General features: G+C 45.0%; 1 long non-coding RNA gene across 3 annotated transcripts in view; it reads right to left on the bottom strand.

Annotated features, from left to right (window-relative positions):
• Window positions 1-2,727: 2,727 nt before the first annotated feature.
• LOC123330981 overlaps window positions 2,728-9,222 on the bottom strand; it is a 31,772-nt gene continuing 25,277 nt past the window's right edge. For all 3 annotated transcript variants that reach the window (XR_006547352.2, XR_006547351.2, XR_006547350.2), the window contains exon 4: window positions 2,728-3,033. This is a non-coding gene — a long non-coding RNA (uncharacterized LOC123330981). The remainder of the gene's footprint in view (window positions 3,034-9,222) is intronic.

Genomic DNA, 9,222 nt, shown 5'->3' with positions numbered 1-9,222 from the left:
AAAGCCCTTGACTTCATTCTCTTTCACAGTTGAAAACAGAGAATTATGACAAACTCATTCACAATAAGGAAAGTGTATGGTTTCACAGGAGAGGCACAGGGCTTCCCAGGAGGATCAGTGGTAAAGAATCCTTCTGCCAATGTAGAAGCCACAGGAGGCGCAGGTTCAATCCCTGGGGCGGGAAGATTCCCCTGGAAAAGGAAATGGCAACTCCCTCCAGCATTCTTGCCTGGGAAATCCCATGAAGACAGGAGCCTGGAGGCCACAGTCCATGGGGGTCACAAGAGTCAGACGCAACTGAACATGTGTACATAAGACCTAACAAGAAGCTCAGAACCAGATGGAAAATCAGAGATGAACTAGTGCACCCCCTTTATTTGACCCTAAGCTGTCCAGACTCAAAGTACTTAACACAGCTTAGAATTGTTGAGCTGGTTCCAGAACACTCTAGAATACGTCTCCTGCCTCATCACCCTTCATCTCCCAACCCCCTACCTTCTCCTCCACCACGACCACCCCATACAACATACCTTCCATTACTCACAGAGAAACCTAGAACAAGGGTATGAAACTCTTAATGGCTGAGGGGCCAGGCAGAGGATATCCATGCATAAAGTGGGCCACATGGGGGCTGTGGGGTTCCAGGGAAGGGTCCCCCTACATGGGAGAAGTTGCCACTCAGGCAATTCTACCACGCAGGTGTGCAGTCTACGGTGGCCAGATGTTCTTCAAGAGACACCCTTTTTATGTGAAATGTCCTGGCTTGTAAATGAAGCAAATTAACTTGGATTCTTTTTAAGCACCATATACAAAGCAAAGCCAGATCTGGTCCACAGGCTGAGTCTCTGCACTGGGTGACAGACCCCGTGAAGGAATGATAAGACCCCCTATCACTCACCACTGGGTGGTCTATGATGAGTCAGTGTCTCTGAGCCTTGGGTTCTTCATTTATAGAAAGGCTCTTGGAAGAACTAAGTTTATATTGAGTACACAGCACGGTGGCTGGCCCAGGCAATGCTCTGAGAGACAGCTGCTCACGTCCCTGCGCGTGGGGACACGTGCATGTGGGTGTGGGGAGAATTCTGTAGCGCCTTCCACATGCCCCTTTCCCTACTGTTACGAAAAAGTGCCCGCTGCTCAAGGCAGTGAGGGGGGGGGGCTGTCTTTACCCTCTCTGGACATCTTTACCCTAAATCAGGATTTTTGTAAATAAACCATGTTGGTTTTACATGTTTCTTGGCCTAAGGACAATAAGAATAAACAAATACATAATAAAAATAAACAAATAAAACTCTATCCTTACAAGTAGCATTTAAACAGAAAACATCATAGCTTTGGACAATGAAGGCAGGGTGCTCACTTCAGGCCACAGCTGCGAAGGTCATGCTAGAACACACATGCTCAGATCCAATTTACCACATCCTGCTGGGTGGCCGAGGGCAGAAAGCAGCTGGAAGCTGAGAACACACTCATGTCTCCTATGCAAAGGTGAGTGGGTCACTGCCTTCAAAAGGACTGAGCGGGGCTGCATTTAGCTGTTGACAACGTAATAGCAGGAAGTGGGGCTAGGGCTTAGGGGGAGGTCAGAAGCCACTGGAGCTGGGAGAGTTCTTGGAGCATCAGGCTTGTTCACAGGTGCCCCGCTTGTCCCCTCCCCAGTCGTTATGTGGGGTGCTTGACAGCAGTAGGATGCTTGAGGTCAGATTCAGGCCCAGCTTATTATTGCTCAAATTTTGTGTTTCATTCTCATTTATATTTGGTGACGATTTTCATACCTCAATCATAATAGGCAGAAGATACTCAAAGCTACATTTTCCAAAGTTAGTAAGAAATCGGGTGCAAAGTCATTAGAGTCAAATAACTGGGGACATCTCAATTCATGGCAGGTGAAAACACTGTCTAATTTAAAATTTAATAAATGACACAGAGAATTGATGACCCTTATAGGCCCAAAAGCCCCAAGCATTACGTCTTCACACAGCAAGCTCTCTCTCCATAGTGGTTACTGAATAAAATTCTTGACCAGAGAAAATAGTGATCCATGAAATATTAATAGAATGAAAGTTGAAACTCTTCAAAAGCATGAATTTACTCCTGTATTCTATTTCTTATTCATCAACAGTCTTTCTCCATTGGCTCATTCACTCATTCATTTATTCAGTAAATGTTTATTGAATACTATCCTTCAAGCACACTGCTAAAGCCTTAGTATAAACAGATGATCATCTACCTGCACCCCAACATTCACTGCCAAACAACTCACAGTTGCCAAGACATGGAAGTCACCAAAATGTCCATCAACAGATGAATGCATAAAGAAGATGCAGTATATATACACACTGGAATATTGCTCAGCCACAAAAAGACAATGAAATAATGCCATTTGCAGCAACATGGATGGAACCTAGGGATGATAATACTCAGTAAGTCAAACAGAGAAAGATAAATATCATATGATATCATATATACATGGAACCTAAAAAGATGATACAAATAAACTTATTTACAAAACAGAAATAGATTCACAGACATAGAGAACAAACTTATGGTTACCCAAGAGAACAGTGGGTTTGGGGGAGATAAATTAGGAGTTTGAGATTAACAGATACATACTACTATATATAAAATAGATGAATGACAAGGATCTAATGTATAGCACAGGGAACTATATTCAGTATACTGTAATAACCTATAATGGAAAAGAATCTGAAAAACAATACATAGAGAGATACATACATATGTATAACTGAATCACTCTGCTGTACACCTGAAACTAACAAAACACTGTAAATTAGCTATACTTCAACTTTCAAAATAGTTTAAAAAATGTTGATTGGGAGAAAGAAAAGATGATCTTCAATTACATCATTATAGCTCCTTTGTGAAAATGATGTGGCAGCCGGATCATCCACTGTGGACGTCAATCCATAAAGTCCATCTGTTTAAAGCAGCAGGTGTGCGGGAAACTGTCTTGCTCTCAGGTTTCCTCTGCACTGACACAGCATAAACATCACTTGGCCAAACTGAAAAAAGCTTAAAAGAGGGAGGGAGCATTTGCTTATGAATTTATCCTCCTTTTGGATTCTGAGTTTATTTCACATCTGAGCTGATAACTCTTGAACCAAAAGCCTTCACGTGAAATACACCAATATTGTCCCAGATCAGTCTGTCCTCATGAAGAATGAATCAGAGGAGTAAATGTGACAAAGACCAGGAACTCTCAGGTGTACCATAAATACCATTGAACCACAGCTTGCATAAAGAGAGTTACAATTAGAAGAACCAATAACGCTTGCTGACTCATGCAGATCAATGAACACTCCCATTTACCTGGAGTACTTCGTGCCATTCACTGTGATAAATGTTCATTTATATTATCTTTTATAATCCCCGTAACAACTTTTTCATTACCTCTCCCTTCTTATAGCTGAGGAAACAAAGATCTTTCCAAGGGACTAAACACCTGTCCAAGGTCACAAAGTTAAGAAAAGATGAAGCCAGACATCCAAGCCCAAATGGTCTGAGTCTAGAGCCCCAGTTCTGAAGCACACAGTTTCTGAGGCTCTGCCATATACATCACTTCCCTTGAGAGTCACTACCCATCTGTGTCAGTCAGAAAGCCTCTATTCCCATGGGGAATGACAACTCAGATCTCACAGCTCTCAGGCATACTGCATTACAAGAGAACAGAGCAGAGACACACCAAGTTTGGCTGCAGAGACTTGAGTTATCTGGAAAGACCAGCGCTCCTCCCTGGAGGTATTCTAAGATACTGCAACCAAGACTGAGCTCTGCTCACAGGCTTCTGTTTAACTGAGTGCTTTGCCTGGTGGTGGCAACCTCTGGAAAAATTATATACCGAGCACTAGCTTGAATGTGTGCTGGACCTTCCCAGGAACCACATTCAAATATCTGCAGGAGCAGATATCCATGAAAATTATAAATGCATTTTACATCCTGACCAAATCATCCCATGTTTAGACATGTGTCCTACTGATATTCCTGCACTCAAGATTACTCTTTGTTCACTGTCTGTAACAACAAGGGTGGAAACAATTCAAGCATCCATCAAGAAAGAACAGGTTAAATTAATTATGACAGTCATTTGATGGAATACTACATAGCTCTGAAAAAATGAAGAAGTCATGTATTGATATGAAAAGGTGTCTTAGGCTTATTGTTAAACAAAGAATATAAAATGAAGCAATCTGCATATACATGCTTATACTTAATATACTAAATATGCTTATTCATATAAATATAAATAAAATTTATGTTTATATAAACTCTAGAAGAATACAAAAGAAGCTAACAAAAATAGTGACCCCTTTGTGTGTTAAACGAGGCACAGATATAGGATAGATAGGGCAAAGTTGAGATGCAGCACCATCTGTCTTTTCATAACATTTTACTTTTTGAACCATGACTGGATCACCTACTCAAAAAGGATGACCACATTGAGCCCAACTAAAGATTATTTGGATGTTTTTGGAGATTCAGCTGCTGAGTCTGGTCATGAACAAGAGTGTGCCAGAATCTATGTACACAGATTTGGGGACCATCTTTGATCATTTTCTCTGCCCTGCATTCCTCTGGCTCACACTGGGAGTATTCTGTTTCTCGGTGTAAACCCAGAGGCTGTGATAAAGAGATCCATACGTGTAATGTTCTGACACGGTAAAAGTTTGTCTTGCTCACGTACCCAGAAGGATGTTCGAGCCTGCCGGTGGCTCCCCTCTCTGTGGTCATTCAGACACCAGGAACTTTTCTACCTGCCGCGTTCCCTGAGGCCTCAGCATCACACATATCCAACCGGCAGAAGGGGAATGAGTGTGGAGGGGGCACTGTATGCCCATGCTTCTTTTATTAAAAGCCTTGGCCCAGCAGCAACACATATCACTTCCTCTCATATTCTATTGGTGAGAGCAAGTCACATGACTACAAACGAGTACAAGGTGGGCTGGGAAATACTCTTTATCTGGGCAACCTCTTTCCAACTCAGCATCTTCCTATGGAAGTGAAGAGCAGACTGTAACGCATCTCAGACGCTATCTCTTTCTCTATTACTGAAGGGATTCTGAGAGAGTTCCTAGATGTCATTCACCCAGAAAAACTTTCCCAGGAACCCCTGCTTCAGTCCTGCTGATTAAAAGATAACTTTGCTGGGGCTTGTGGAGATGAAGAAGTTTATCTCCAGTCAGAATGGTAAAGACAGCCACAAGAACTAGTTGGAGACCCTGCTTACCCTGAGCCTCTACATGGCACAGTATAGAAACCAGAGTCACTGTCTTTTTCCATCCTGCGTCCCTGATTCTCTCATCACTGTCTTCTTGCTCTCCTCTGACTTTTTCTGCTTAGTTTTTCACCTCCTCAATGGCAGGAGGACCCTTCAATGACCAACTGTGTGTTATTCTTCTTGATCCACCTGACTCCAGTTTCAGCCCTCATTTTCAGCAGAGTGGCTCCCTTGTTTTCCTGGAGATGCCCCTCCCAGCCCTGTCTGCCCGGTGCCTGACACATGCCTACAAGCATGGGCACACACGTGCATGCCTTGAGGCTGGGAGACAGCTGTTACTGTGTCCAGCCCCAAGGAAGCATAAGCAAGGTGGCCCAGGGGATAACACTACCCACAACCTGTAGAAAGGAAGAGAGAAACATACAGACAGGTATCTGATGGATTCTGAGCTGAAATCCCTCTGCCAAGAACCTAAAGTAACACAGATGTGATCCAGTCCATGGAATTCAGCAGGTGGAAGCAACAGATGCAGACTGCGAAGGCTGCTGCGTTAAAACCAGAGCAAATGAAAGCAAAATTCAACCAGATCATGCATCTCTAGGAGTTACTCACTTTTTCACCACCAAGGGCCCATTTAATTATTTCTCTACATCACATGAGCTCATGTTTGCAAAGATTTTTCCTCCCAGAGAAATTACATTTATTAGAGAAAGATGTCTTCCTTTCCCCTGTGTCTTATTAAACAAAGACATATGCAACTACTGAGCAGAGTTTCTGATCATTCATTTGTTCATTCAACAAATATTTACTAAATCTTCACCGGATGCCAGGCACTGGGGATACAGTAGAGAACACAGCAGACAAGGTCCCTGCCTTCCAATTCTTACCTCAGGGGCAAATGTTCATCAAATAATCATACACAAGTAAGCACAAATTAGAAAAGAGCATAAAGAAGGCCAGGAGGTAGCATGAGGTGAGATTTGCATGAAGTGGGGCTTCAGAGAAGACATCTCTGCCTAAGGGATGCGGGAGTTGGGACCAAGAGGTGTGATGGCCCTAAGTTCAGTAATTCCCTCTAAAAGGGATGAATACACATGGTCTGCGTATCTCCACTGTGCCAGGTACCAGGCCAGGTCATTTCTCAGCACTATTTCATCTCCTCCTCTGCCCAGTGTGTCCAGGTAAGTGAACTGCTCCCTAATTTTTACAGATTAAGAACCAAGACTCCAAAATGTCAGTATCCTGACTGCATCTCCTGGTTAGTAGGAGGCGAATCAGAGAGTCCAATCTGGATCCAAGGTTCTGAGGAAGCAGTGAGGAGGAATGTTTAAGGGGACTCCGCTCCAGTGCTGGAAGGAAAGACACGAAGAGGCACCTGTGTCTGCTATGAAGGAAGGGTGGACGCTCCCAGGTGACACTCAGGTGCTTAAACCCCCTAGAGGGGGCGTGTCAAAAAACCATCACCACACAGGTTCTTGGCACCACCACCTCTCATTCCCAGACTGTGTAAACGGGTCCCCCGTGAGAACAGCCCTGCCGATAAGACAGGGTCATCCTTTTGTACAGATTTCTACAAATGAAATCTGTGATTTGACAGAATTTGACCTCTCAAGCTGAGTCTTTTACAGGGTCCCATCATCGTTCCTGGCAGGACTCCCAATCTCCCTTAAAAAGGAACGTGTGACCTATTTTAAAATTCCTCCAGGGAAAGAGTCAGCATGTTGCCTTGGCAACTGAGGCACCCTCTAGGAGTCCTGCGTGGTTCTTCCTTCAGTCTAACCTACTTCCGCCCTGATGTAATTCAAAGCCCACTCACCCTGTGCTGGACTCCCAGAGCTGGAGGAGCAGACAAAAGGATTCCCACCAAAACACCCTCCCTACCTCTGCCCTGCTCTGTGAGAGTTTGGGGGGCACAGAGAAAAAAGGAGTGTGAAAAGGAGGGGGACTGGAGGCCCACAGGAGGGCCCTCTCACCCAGAAATGGAGGCTCTCTGAGTTTTGCTGACCCTGTCCTTCTGCCTTCCCCTCCACTGACCACTCTCAGCCCTGGACCCAACAGCGTTAAGAAGCCTGCCTCTCTACCAGCCGCTCTACCCTTCATGAACTCCTACGACCCTGACTGTCTATGTCTCCCTGCAGGGCCTGTCTTCAGCTTTACCTGCACGTGCATCTGTCACCCTTTCCCAAAACCAAAGTTCCTGGAAGGGAGGTTCAAGAGGGAGGGGACATATATACACCTATGGCTAATTCATGTTGCTATATGGCAGAAATCAAACCAATATTATAAAGCAAATATCCTTCCATTAAAAATAAATAATCTTAAAAAACCCCAAAGTTCCTGGAGTCAACAACCCATATCTGAGGTCTCTCTGCAGCCACCACATCCTGGCATGTATTATTAACACACATTTCTACTGACTTCAAAGACAGTTTCAAGGCTTCTTTCCCCTGGTCCAGGCTCCCGAGCACATGGCAAACTCCCCTTCACCCACTGTCCACATAGAGAAGAAATTATGGCACCTATAGGTATCAGGACCTTAGTGGGACTCCCCATAAGGCAAAGTCCTCTGTCCTGGCTCTGTTTAGAAGGTGGGAAGCAGATCTTTGGTGGACAGAGTAAGGAACTGGCACAATTGCTTTCCAGGACTATTTTGGCTGCCGATGACAAAAGCCCAAGTCAAAGTGGGTAAAGCAAAAACAAAGGAGGAGAGAAGAAAGAGATTCACTTCATTGAAAAGGCTGGATCCAGGAGATCCAACAACGTGATCTCCATCTCTTAACATCATCCTCTCTATTTTCGCTGCATTCCCAGTGGGTCTTCCCCACATGATGACCATGAGGACCACAAAGAGAACCGCTTGTCTACCCTACCAGGCTTGTGATTTTAGCACAAAGAAAATGCCACCTTGCCAGATTTTCATCCGAGTCCCAGGACTGATGCTCCCAGGGTCCTGTTGAGTACTGAACTATCTCCCCAGGCCAAGCCTGAGTCCTGTCTCTGCCCCTGGCAGCTGGGTGGAATCACCCTCACGAGCCTTGTCTGCTTGAGCAGGGGAGTGGTGGTATCCCAATGCAAAATCAAAGTGGTGTTAGCAGAAGAAGGGGGCATGGAGGCAGGGCTGACAAGCACAGCAGAAGTCCACGGCCATTTGCACGTTCTTTTTTCATCTTTTGTCATGTTCAGAATAGTAAGACATGGAGTTGAAGGATCTACCCCTAAAGTAACATCTTTAGTTCTGAAGGAGTGGGCAGAGCCAGAGAAGAAGCGAGCTGAGAAAAAAAAAAAGTGAGTCTCCTAAAATTGGCACTCACCCTAAGTTTACGGAGAGAGGAGTGAATGGGCGTCTCATTGAAATGCCCAGTTCTGCTCCACCTGGAGGCCTGTCTCGCTGGCTGTTCACTGCCAGCCGGACTTCGCAGCCATCGGAATGTTTTTCTTAATTATACGTCTGTATTTAAAGAACAAATCATGGTGCTTATCATGCTGCCTGCACACAGGGACCTGGATGAGCCTGCTGACACAAAGCAGTTTCTAAGCAACTTGTGGAGCTGGTGCCTAATGCAACAGCCACAAGACTTGGAGGAAAAAGAAAATAAAGCCCAAGGAAACTCAACGTGGAGCCAACCGTGACTGGTTCTTCAAGGCTGCACAGGATCCTAGAGGAGGTTAATTCCATCTCAGGCCGATGGAAAGGGGTTTGTTTCCAGAGACCTGGGACCTCTCTGGTGTGGGATGCTTGATAAGCAGGCTTCTGGAAAATTCCAATAAGCACTCTGTCTCAGTGAGACCTGATGCCTGTAATGTGTGATAACAGAAATGCTGATGTTCGGAACTATGAGAGGCTCTGAGCATTGTAGGCAACTCCAGGGAAGAGGCGAGGAAAGAGGGGCAGGTCAGGTCAAGGCTTCCAGCGCTTCTTCTCCCTTATCCTCGTGTGGCATCACTGCCCCAAAGAGGGGATGCGCATCCCGACTGAAAGAAGTAAA

The sequence above is a fragment of the Bubalus bubalis genome, chromosome 21, assembly GCF_019923935.1.
Source record: "Bubalus bubalis isolate 160015118507 breed Murrah chromosome 21, NDDB_SH_1, whole genome shotgun sequence".
Taxonomy (NCBI): Eukaryota; Metazoa; Chordata; class Mammalia; order Artiodactyla; family Bovidae; genus Bubalus; species Bubalus bubalis.
Note: the sequence above shows the minus strand (reverse complement) of the source record. Positions and strands in the feature narration are given on the sequence as shown.